The sequence below is a fragment of the Bidens hawaiensis genome, unplaced genomic scaffold (genome assembly GCF_021521415.1).
Source record: "Bidens hawaiensis isolate Kalapana, Puna unplaced genomic scaffold, B.hawaiensis_p1.1 tig00001575_1, whole genome shotgun sequence".
NCBI classification, from domain to species: Eukaryota; Viridiplantae; Streptophyta; class Magnoliopsida; order Asterales; family Asteraceae; genus Bidens; species Bidens hawaiensis.
Genome location: NW_027491088.1, coordinates 767620 through 779336, shown reverse-complemented (window position 1 = coordinate 779336; position 11717 = coordinate 767620). Strand labels below are relative to the sequence as shown.

The following is an 11717-nucleotide window of genomic DNA, read 5'->3' as shown; positions in this document are numbered from 1 at the left end:
TCTTGCCTTTTAAGAATTCGTATATTGTGGTACACAAAATTCATTAACTTATAGAAGGATTCTAAAATCCTCATTTGAAGGATGCTGGGGAATTCAAATCACTTCAACTTACAAACAAACACAACATGACAATATTACATGACATCCAAATCCTTTAAGATCAATAAATCAAACGTGTTTTCTATAAATTGTCATTGCCGGGCTTTTTTTTAAACGGCTAACTAATACACCTGCTAATCTTACTCCTAAATCTACACACTTGTCCATCATAAGATTTGAACCATCAACCACTTAAGAAAGAATATCACTATCTACGTACCTTGATCTCATGGACTAACTTTGCTTTGCAAGTGTTTTTTTTTGGTTGGTGGTGGGCTTCATCAAGAAGCTTTCAAGTTGGTTCTTGTCATGTCAATGACATAAATTTGTATGGATATGTATTCTATCTTTTACAAAGTCCAAAAATTCTCTGTTAAAAGCTTTTTGAAAGTCCTTAATATCTAATTACATTATTGCATATGATAAATCTATGCAGCCCTTTGAAGTGTTATGAATAGAGCTTTTATAGAGTTTATCTTCGGTTTTAATCTTAAAAAACCTAATAAGCTTAATGTCACGGAGTCATTGAGACCAAGAGCACCATGTGCAACCTAATAGACTATGTGTTATGGTTTAACTAGCAAGGCTAGTTAAAATGTTTCATCAACGCCACATAGACATTGGGTTTTCTTGATGTATTCTAGTTTAGATTTTCTATACGTTTGTAATATATTTTCATTCATAGTTAGAAAAAGATAAACTAGTTGATTAAAGTATGTATGGTAAATTGCTCTATGTATGTTTTACTAGCCCATTTTCTTTACAATCATATTTGAGATCTACTTTTTCAAATTTGATTATTGTGATCCTAAATAACAAATACTTTTAAACCATTATTTTTTAAATTAGACAGGACATCGACCCGATTGTCTTATTAATCCATTGGTAGGGCACGTTAGTTCGGTTGAACTTGCCGTAATAACTAATTTAGTAATTCATGCAAAACAGGTGTATTGTAAATATAAGTAATTTTATATGAATATTATATATTTATATACAAAAGGTTAGTAATTCTCTTTATATATTAATAAACTAGAATAGTAAGTGGTGTAATACACAAACTAATAAATGATACTATGTCAATTAAAAAAACGTTTATATATGTGATACAAGTCATATGCGAAAGAAAACATGAAGCAAATACCATAGCATACGAAACACTTGTGAAGTTATTTTTCAACATTTCCAGTTCAAACTGTTCAATGATTTTCAGTTTGACGAAAAACCATCCGATTATTGAGTGAGTGATTTGGTTTGCCAAATCAGTCTAGTAATGATGCAGGTTCCCATTCCATCCGGTTTTAAAGACTATGATTTTTTACTTTTAACTAAATAAGATTGGGTATACTCTGAATGTCATAAACTATAGAATCACAAAAGATTAAGGTCTTCTATTGTTAAGTCAAGTAGTCAACGTTAAGTTATTTGTTTGAGACTTTTATCCTACTAGACAGCATAACTTATGCTGTTTTCAACATAAGATTATGTCATTCCCTATTAGTCGGTTTCAAATTAAAAAATGTTTAGTAAGCGTATAAATAGTTAACTAATATAGTTAATTTTACTCGTATAAAGATTTAATATAACGTTTAACATAGATAACTTTTGAATGGTCATAAATTGTTACTTCAAAACTTGTACATACAAGTTTTTACCTCTAAGTAATCAAAAACTTTAATTTCTTTAGTTGCCAATTATAATTTACTAAGAGTAAACTGCGGTTTTCGTCCCCGTGGTTTCATCTACTTGCAATTAAACCCGAATTTACTAACTCCGTTAAGTTTGGTTGTAAAAACCATCAGTGTGTCGCTCGCGTGAGAGGCAATTTTGTCTTTCTATCTCTATATACAACCCAACCCCTCACGTGAGCCGTGAGGAGCCTTGCGAATTATGATTGGGGTTTATTTAGGGAAAAGGGGACAGAGAACTGCCCACGCTGACGAGTTTAACGATTAGACTTAACGGGGTTAGTGAATTCGGGTTTAATTGCAAGTAAATTGAAACACAACGACGAAAATCGTAAGTTTAAAACTATTGGACTAAAACCGCAAATTTGGACAAACCACAAGAACGAAAACCGCAGTTTACTCATTTACTAAAAAGCAATAAATCATTGGACTAGTCACTAAGAGGTTAAAAATGATCATATTGTAGTAGATATTGAACATATCGGTTTAACTTTGAAAAACAGATTGATTTTCTTCTTTTAAATTCGTTATTGTGTTAAACTTTAACATATAAGTTATTCTTTAGCTAAGCTATCTCCTAATAGCATTTTATGCAACTAAATATACTTTTGACTCAAATTTTTTATTACCACAACCCATTTTTTTTAATTTTTGATTATTTTAGTAAAAACAATCATTTTCATCCATTGAACTATTTCTGTTTTATTATCACTTTTGATTGAGTTTTGACCTACTCAACCCATATTCATCATGTTTTTTTATCATCGCTTTTCATATAATAGTTATATTAATATTAATGTGCATTTAGTAAATACTAAAAGTCAGTGTTATAGTGGTATCTTAATGACTTTTTTCTATAAAAGGCTACCTGTTCAAGTCTCATTCATATATGAGTCAAAGTTTTATCACACTGGACATTCGAACAGTGGGTGACCAGATCACCAGCACCGTATACGATTTAAGACGTGTGTGTGACCTTTTGTTAATAGGTTTACCCGGGTAGCTGGCATTGTTGATGGTTCAAAAAAAAAAAGAAGTCATTTTTGGTAAATAAAATCAATTCAATGAATTTGATTCTTGTGACATTAATTACTTGCAACTTTTACTCCAAATTTCCCATTTCTTCTACATCTTGAACCGGGCTAAAAGTTTTGAAATTTCAAACACCCAACGGTCTTCCTCATCTCACATAACGCCTCAAAGTGAAACCACTTCTTAACCAAATCATCCAAAGGCACCCACTTTCTCTTCCTTCAAGAAAACTGCAATCAACACTTTTTGGTTCAAAGTTTAAATATATGGATGATAACAGATTTGACCCACTTCTAATCACTGATGTTCTTACCCAACAGTTGCAAGATCAACACCAACCAGTTCAAGAAACCCAATCTCACAGTATGTTTTTGTCACTCAATTAGGGGTTTTGTGTTTCAAGATTCAATTTTTATTCTTGGGTTTTTTTAATCTTGGTTTCTTGTAACAGAAATTAGGGCTAAAGATTGTATGGATCCGATTGGAAATGATGTTCTTGATGGTGGGTGTTTGTGATTAAAGGATTAATTATAATTATTATTATGTTGATTGATTGGGTCTTGAAGAATGTAAGTTTTTTTTGAAATAGAAGTTTCTTGGGGGAATTTAAGCTCAGATGCAATTGAAACTGATCAAGGTGTTCTTGATAGTGGAAATGTGAAAAAAGGTGCAAAATTTTATAATTTTTATATTTAATTCCATGATTTATGAATATAATCTTTTTTTTACTAATTAGGGTTTTTTTTGTGATAGAAATTTCTTGGGGGGGTTCAAGTTCAGAAGCAATTGGGCCTGAAGATGTTCTTGATGATGAGAATGTGAAAAAGGGTACAAAAATGTTTTATTTAAATTGTTTTTTATAAGATTTAAGCAATTAAAAACTACATTTTTAGTTTTCATGGAAGAAGGTAAAACTTTTGTACTTGGGTTCTTGTTTTCTTGAACTAGAAATTTCATGGAGGAATTCAATCTCAGAAGCAATTGGGACTGAAGATGTTCTTGAGGATGAGAATATGATAAAAAGTATAAAATTTAGCACTTTTATATAAATTTTTCATGGTTCATAAACTAAATCACCAGAATAATCTTTTCATTTTCTTGATTTTTAGGTCATTCCAAGCTAGAGTTTTCTTTAAATTCACCTGATTTAGCAATATGCTCAGAGACAACTGTGAAAAAAGGTACAAATCTTACTACTTTAATATAATTTTTTATATTATAATTCAAACAATTAAAAACAATATTTTTTAGTTTTCTTGGGGTGTGGGGCGCTAACCTGGGCGCGAGAGCCCCTCCGCTCGCGCCCCCAGGCGCTAACCCCACACCACCGGGGCGCGAACCGGGGCGCGAACGGGGCGCGAGCGCGAGCCCCCAGGCAGGCGTGAGTGTGGTCGCGGGAGAAGAGAGAGAAAGAGCCGTTGAGCTCGAGAGAAAGAGCCGTTGGAGCTCATTATTTTTTTAAAAAAAAACCTTAAAACCTCTATATAATACCCCAAATTACTCCCATTTCAACCATATCAAAACACAACTTCACCTTACAAACCCTTATATAATATCCCAAACTCCTATATAATACCCAAAAAATGTCTGGAAATTGGTACCCAAACCTAGATTCAGATTATATTGACGACGATTTATGGTCGTCACCAGACCAACCGATGTTTTATTCGGGGCCGCAAGAAACATCCGGCTTTCAACCATCGTTGATACAACCGTCTCCTAACTTTGTTGTTCCAGAGACACAAGAATCACACGGTGATGCTACGGGAGCAAGAAGACGCGTCCACCGGAAAAAACAACTTGCAACGGACGGGCCGGGACCGGCTTCGACTCCGAGGACGAAACGGAAAACCACTCCGTGGTCATCGGATGAGAAGGAAGCCTTGTGTCGGGCTTGGATAGTCATTTCTGAGGATCGGCGTTGCGGTAATTGTTTTAACGTTTTTAAAAATGATTTTTAATAAAAAAGTTAAAAAAAAAGTTAACTGGAAATCTAATTTAATTATTCATTTTGCAGCCGACTACCAAAAAAGCAAGGTTTTTTGGACAAAGGTTAGGGAGACGTTCTATACGCTCGTTGGGAGTACAGAGCGAAACGCCGATATGATTTCGGGTCGGTGGTCCGAAATCAGAAAATTTGTCGGCTTGTTTACTAATCTTTTCAACAGGAACGCCGGTCTTATGAGACCAAGTGGCAGTGATGATTTGGCGGTTTACAATTTCACTGTCGAAGAGTGGAGGCAGGAGTGTTTGCGGAGGTATGGGATGGTGAAGACTTGGGACGATTTAAAGTTGTGGGAGAGGTTGAAAAGGTGTTCCAAGTGGGTTGAGCTGGTGGCGCCGGACCTTGATGCGGAAGTAGGGCCGAAACGGACTAAAACTAGTTCGTCTGGAGCGTATAGCACTTCCGCCGGGTCGGATTGCCGCGTTGGATTCGACCTAAACATTGCGGGGGAGGAAACGTCTTCACCGCCGAGGAAGCGGCCATTGGGAAGGGACGCCAAGGGGAAAAAACCGGCTGTGGGGGGAGCCGTAAACATCGTCGATCTTGTTGAATCCCTCAATAAATTCAACAAAACCATGGAGGTGGTCTCTAATGACAAAAAGGAAAAAAGTCGAATGAGAGATTTGGACTTCCTTACAAGAGACTTCAGTAACCTAAATCCGGTCGATCAAATGCTGATGGAAAAGCAAAAGGAACGTATCCGAAAGAGGTTGATCGAAGAAGACCAAGCCGAAGAATAAGAATAATGTTTTTTTAATACTTTAATTTTTATTTTATTTGTAGATATTAATGTGTTTTTTTTTAATGTGTGTTTTTTTTAATAATTTATGAGTTTTTTTAATAATACGTTTTTTGAATATATTTATAAAAAAATAAAAAAAAAATCCGCTGGAGCCCCTCCACACCAGGGCCAGGGGCTCCAGCGGGGGCTCCAACACCCCCTTATTCAGTTTCTCTCTCTGCCACACGTCACAATATTATTGGCTGGAGCCTCCACTCACGCCCCCGTTAGAGCCCCCACACCCCTCAGCCTTAACCAAATCATCCAAAGGCACCCACTTTCTCTTCCTTCAAGAAAACTGCAATCAACACTTTTTGGTTCAAAGTTTAAATATATGGATGATAACAGATTTGACCCACTTCTAATCACTGATGTTCTTACCCAACAGTTGCAAGATCAACACCAACCAGTTCAAGAAACCCAATCTCACAGTATGTTTTTGTCACTCAATTAGGGGTTTTGTGTTTCAAGATTCAATTTTTATTCTTGGGTTTTTTTAATCTTGGTTTCTTGTAACAGAAATTAGGGCTAAAGATTGTATGGATCCGATTGGAAATGATGTTCTTGATGGTGGGTGTTTGTGATTAAAGGATTAATTATAATTATTATTATGTTGATTGATTGGGTCTTGAAGAATGTAAGTTTTTTTTGAAATAGAAGTTTCTTGGGGGAATTTAAGCTCAGATGCAATTGAAACTGATCAAGGTGTTCTTGATAGTGGAAATGTGAAAAAAGGTGCAAAATTTTATAATTTTTATATTTAATTCCATGATTTATGAATATAATCTTTTTTTACTAATTAGGGTTTTTTTGTGATAGAAATTTCTTGGGGGGGTTCAAGTTCAGAAGCAATTGGGCCTGAAGATGTTCTTGATGATGAGAATGTGAAAAAGGGTACAAAAATGTTTTATTTAAATTGTTTTTTATAAGATTTAAGCAATTAAAAACTACATTTTTAGTTTTCTTGGAAGAAGGTAAAACTTTTGTACTTGGGTTCTTGTTTTCTTGAACTAGAAATTTCATGGAGGAATTCAATCTCAGAAGCAATTGGGACTGAAGATGTTCTTGAGGATGAGGATGAGGATGAGAATATGATAAAAAGTATAAAATTTAGCACTTTTATATAAATTTTTCATGGTTCATAAACTAAATCACCAGAATAATCTTTTCATTTTCTTGATTTTTAGGTCATTCCAAGCTAGAGTTTTCTTTAAATTCACCTGATTTAGCAATATGCTCAGAGACAACTGTGAAAAAAGGTACAAATCTTACTACTTTAATATAATTTTTTATATTATAATTCAAACAATTAAAAACAATATTTTTTAGTTTTCTTGGAAGAAAGTAATATTTTGTACTCTAATTATTGTTTTCTTGAACTAGAAATTTCATGGAGGAACTTAATCTCAGAAGCAATTGGGACTGAAGTTGTTCTTGAGGATGATGAGAATTTGACAAAAAGTATAAATTTTTACCACTTCTATATAAATTTTCAAGATTCATAAACTTAATTACCAGAACATTATTTTCATTTTCTTATTTTACAGGTTACTCCCAGCTAGGGTTTTCTTTAACTTCACCTGATTTAGTTATCTGCTCTGGATCGCCCAAAATTCCTAACCGAACTTATGAAGATTCTCCCAAGTTATTAAAACATTCATCCATGGAACTCTCTTTTGAAAATGGTATTAATGAGGCATCCAGAATTAAGGATTACAGCCAAAGTACAAATGAAAATCTTGGTAGCTCAAAAGCTTCATTTGAGCTCCTTCCATTAACATCAAGCAGAGTAATTATCGTTACACAATGATTTTACATAATTATTTAAGTTAAAAAGCAACCCATTTGATTCTTTGATTCATTTTGCAGGAAAATAATGAAGAGCGTGATGAGTTAATGAAAGCAAAGAAGGCGTTGGAGATGATGAAGCGGGAAAATGAATTAAAGAGTAAAGAATGTGAAGAAGCTTTAAAGTCGTTAAGAGAACTTCAAAACGAGTTAATGAGAAAGTCAATGCATGTTGGATCATTGGGTATTAACATTCACGTTTTTTGAAACCGATCGCTAGATTTTAAAATTTTCTTAGAAAAAAATTCATTTGTTTATTGTTTTTGACAGCTTTTGCGGTTGAGGGTCAAGTGAAAGAAAAGAGTAAATGGTTTTCATCATTAAGAGACATGTCAAGAAAACTTAAGGTATAAGGCATCATGTTATTACACCATAAAGTTTTAATGTTTCGTATACAAAAAAAATTTCAAGATTTATTTGTGAAAATAGATCATGAAAATGGATCAAATCAAGCTGCTAGAAGAGGCAGAGGCCTACAAAAACATGCTGCTGAAATGAATGACACGAGTTGCATCATTCAATCAAGAAGTAAGCTTTGCATTTTGTTAATATCAATTTAAAGAATGAAATAAACATAACTCATATTGTTTGTTCATTTGATAGTTAATGAACAAGTTGCACAAAATGAAGATCTTAAGATCAGATTCAATGAAGGAGCTAAAGAAAGAAAAGAACTTTACAACAAGATCCAAGAGTTAAAAGGTTAGATTTCGGATTCTAGTTTTCAGTAACATGTTGTGTGATCTAAAACAAACCATGCTAAATATGATGGTTAATATTGTAGGGAACATTAGAGTATTTTGTCGGTGTAGACCTTTGAACTCAGAAGAGATTGCAGAAGGAGCTTCAATGACATTTGATTTTGAAGGTTCTAAAGATGGTGAACTTAGAGTAAAGTCTAATATATCATTTAAAAAGAACTTTAAGTTTGATTCAGTTTTTAGCCCTGAAGCAGACCAAGGTAAACTAACATTTAACTGCACAAAAACTATCTGTTTATATGGTTACTAAATGCTAACATGAATTTTAATAGTTGATGTTTTTGAGGACACTTCATCATTTGCAACCTCGGTTCTTGATGGATACAATGTGTGCATATTTGCCTATGGACAAACTGGAACCGGGAAGACTTTTACCATGGAGGGTACACATGAAAACCGAGGCGTTAATTTCAGGACTCTTGAAGAATTGTTTCGTGTGATTAACGAACGTAAGAATCAAATCCGGTATGAAGTATCAGTAAGCGTTTTGGAGGTTTATAATGAGCAGATTCGCGATCTACTACTTCCAAGTTCACAGCCAGGAGTTGCTGCAAAGAGGTAGATTCTTAACAATATTCCTTATATTTGATTATTTGGAGTGTGTTTGTTTAAGATTTTTTAATTTTTGAAAATGCTGTAATTTTATATTTGATTATTTGGAGTGTTTTTCTTTTTATTTTTTAATTTTTGAAAATGCTGTAATTTTTTTTACTAGGCTTGAAATTAGACAAGTTGGTGAAGGGCTGCACCATGTTCCGGGTCTGGTTGAGGCTGAGGTGAGCAACATGAGTGAGGTTTGGGAAGTTTTGAAAACCGGCAGTAGTTCAAGGGCGGTCGGGTCAACCAATGCTAATGAGCATAGTAGCCGATCTCATTGGTGAGTCTTGGTTCTTATTTTCTTGACCCTTTATTTGTTTCTTATGATCAAGTCGTTAGGGATATTTTTATTTTTAACTAATCAAACGGGCAAACGAGTAAGTTGAAAAAAATAGCTTTTTTGGAAACGGGCCGACCCACCCGGTTTTTATGTTTTGATTCTTGTTTTCTTGACCCTAGATTAGTTTCTTAAATGGTTACTTGTGATTGGGACTATTCGAGTTTCTCTTGTCTCCATCTGATCAAACGGGTAAATTGAAAAACAACTATAATGGAAACGGGTCGACCCACCCATTTTTCTGTCTTAACGAAAAAATAGTTTTAACGAAACGGGTTGATCCACCCATTTTGCTGTGTTGGTTCGTGTTTTCTTGACCCTAGATTACTTTCTTGAATGGTGTTTCATGTTTGTTAAAGGTGGCAAAAATTTCAAACAGTTACTTATGATTGGTCTATGCATGTTAGTTAAAAAGAACCTATGGAAACGGGTCGACCCACCCATTTTGCTTCCTTTTAGTGTTTGTAAATGTGATATCATATTTGTATGCAGCATACATTGTGTGATGGTTAAAGGTGAGAATTTGGTGAGTGGAGAATGCACACGGAGCAAACTTTGGCTAGTTGATTTAGCAGGAAGTGAACGGATCGCAAAAACCGAGGTGCAAGGAGAAAGACTCAAAGAAACCCAAAACATAAACCGATCGCTTTCCGCACTTGGAGATGTTATATCCGCTTTAGCAACTAAGAGCCCACACATCCCCTTTAGGTATTTCAAATATCCGGCCCTTTTTAAGGTTTCAAGTTTAAATCTTTTAATTATGTTTTTGGTCTTTTGCAGAAACTCAAAGCTTACACATTTGCTTCAAGATTCTCTAGGTACAGTTAAAATACACTAAAGTTTACATTTTTATACTTTCTAATATGATATTTATTGTTTTATGACACAATACAATGCGCATTTATGATATTTTAGGTGGAGACTCGAAGACGCTTATGTTTGTGCAGATTAGTCCCAATGAGAATGATTTAGGTGAATCACTTTGCTCTCTTAACTTTGCCAGCAGAGTGAGGGGAATAGAATTGGGCCCCGCAAAGAAACAAATCGAAAGCTCGGAAGTTTTAAAGTATAAGCAAATGGCCGAGAAATACAAGCACGAGATGAAGAACAAAGATCTACAGATCAAGAAAATGGAGGATAGCTTTCATGGTTTAGACATGAAGTTGAAAGAAAAAGAACTCAAAAACAAGATTTTGCAAGATAAGGTACATGTTTAATTGTTTATTATTCATCATGTTTATCATCAAAACCTTGGTTTAACCGTAATCAAGATAAAAAAACGATTCTTTTTTTTGTTTTCAGGTTAAAGAACTCGAATCACAACTTTTAGTAGAGAGGAAACTCGCACGCCAACACGTTGACACAAAGATAGCAGAACAGCAGATGAAACAACAGCAGCAAGACGACCCGGTTTCCACATTTTCAAGACAACCGTTTGCTTCTAAACCGTTAAACACCCACAAACTCAATCAAGAAAGCAAAGAGAACCAATCAAACATCATTCAAACCACCTACAAACTACCTCCACCTTTTCCTCCATCAAGAGACCTTGTCAACCTTGATGACAATATCGAAAAAGAGAACGAAAAAGAAAACAACCCGTGTTTGACTGTACCGTTCAAGATTCCTAAACGAACCAGTAGGGCCTCCATATGCACGACTTCACACCGGGCCCCTGTGAGATCGGTATTACCACGAAGAAACTCTTTGATCCCTTTACCAACTACTCTAGCACCAACCAGATTTGCACCATTGCCATTAATAGAAAGTGACAATGAATACGTGGACGGAGCCATTATGGAGCCGCCTTTAGCGGTAGAAAGTCCTAAAAAGAAACTGATGAACGCGTTGAGACGAAGCGTTAACAAGAAAAACAATATGAAATCCCCGTTGCAGACACGAAGAGCGGGTGGTTTGAATGTGGCGGTGGATCGCGTGCGGGTTTCCATCGGTTCACGAGGGCGTGGGGCCCATAGGTTTGTTGCCAATGGGAGAAGAACAAAGCAACAGAATTGTATGGAAAAGGAAAGAAAGTGGAATATTGGCAAAGGAGGGCTTTGAGTGTATGTTTGCATGGTTTATTTTTAATGTAGATAGTTTGGGTGAGTGTGATTGATTATGGATTGAGTGAACACTTGTTTTGGTTGATATTTAATTTTAGTTTTCAATAAGTGTTTCATAGGCTGTGTGAAACAAAAACCAAACTAACATTCATAGTTTTAAGAATGTTTAGGTGGATTTAATGTTATTTTAATTGGATTTAGTTTGAATGTCACTTTTGTAGTTTTTGTCTATATTGGTCCAAAGTATTAAAAGCCCATAGTAGCAAGCCCATAACACATGATGTATAATGTATTGGTTGATTATTAATGTTTTGGCCAAAAAAGTGAATGCAAGTTGAAGCTTGGACACATGCTCCTACATGTTTATGTTATAGACATTAGTTTTAATGATCTTGATTTTAGTAAAGAAATATTTTATATTTTATAAAGATAGATAAGTGCAACTAACATAACTGCAAACAGGTTGGGAGGTGGGGGTGGGTGTGTGGGTCTTAAATTATTGTTTT

At 34.8% G+C, this 11717-nt stretch overlaps 1 pseudogene across 1 annotated transcript; it reads left to right on the top strand.

Annotated features, from left to right (window-relative positions):
- The first annotated feature begins 2816 nt into the window (after positions 1 to 2816).
- Positions 2817 to 11429, top strand: LOC143587189 (kinesin-like protein KIN-14Q; annotated as a pseudogene). Its single transcript, XR_013144837.1, has 20 exons — positions 2817 to 3182; positions 3271 to 3321; positions 3409 to 3486; positions 3573 to 3647; positions 3768 to 3842; positions 3929 to 4000; positions 6470 to 6499; positions 6620 to 6706; positions 7153 to 7394; positions 7475 to 7637; positions 7724 to 7800; positions 7883 to 7981; positions 8057 to 8155; positions 8238 to 8414; positions 8487 to 8772; positions 8930 to 9091; positions 9641 to 9856; positions 9929 to 9966; positions 10064 to 10353; positions 10451 to 11429. The product of XR_013144837.1 is annotated as a kinesin-like protein KIN-14Q (transcript).
- The last annotated feature ends 288 nt before the right edge of the window (positions 11430 to 11717 follow it).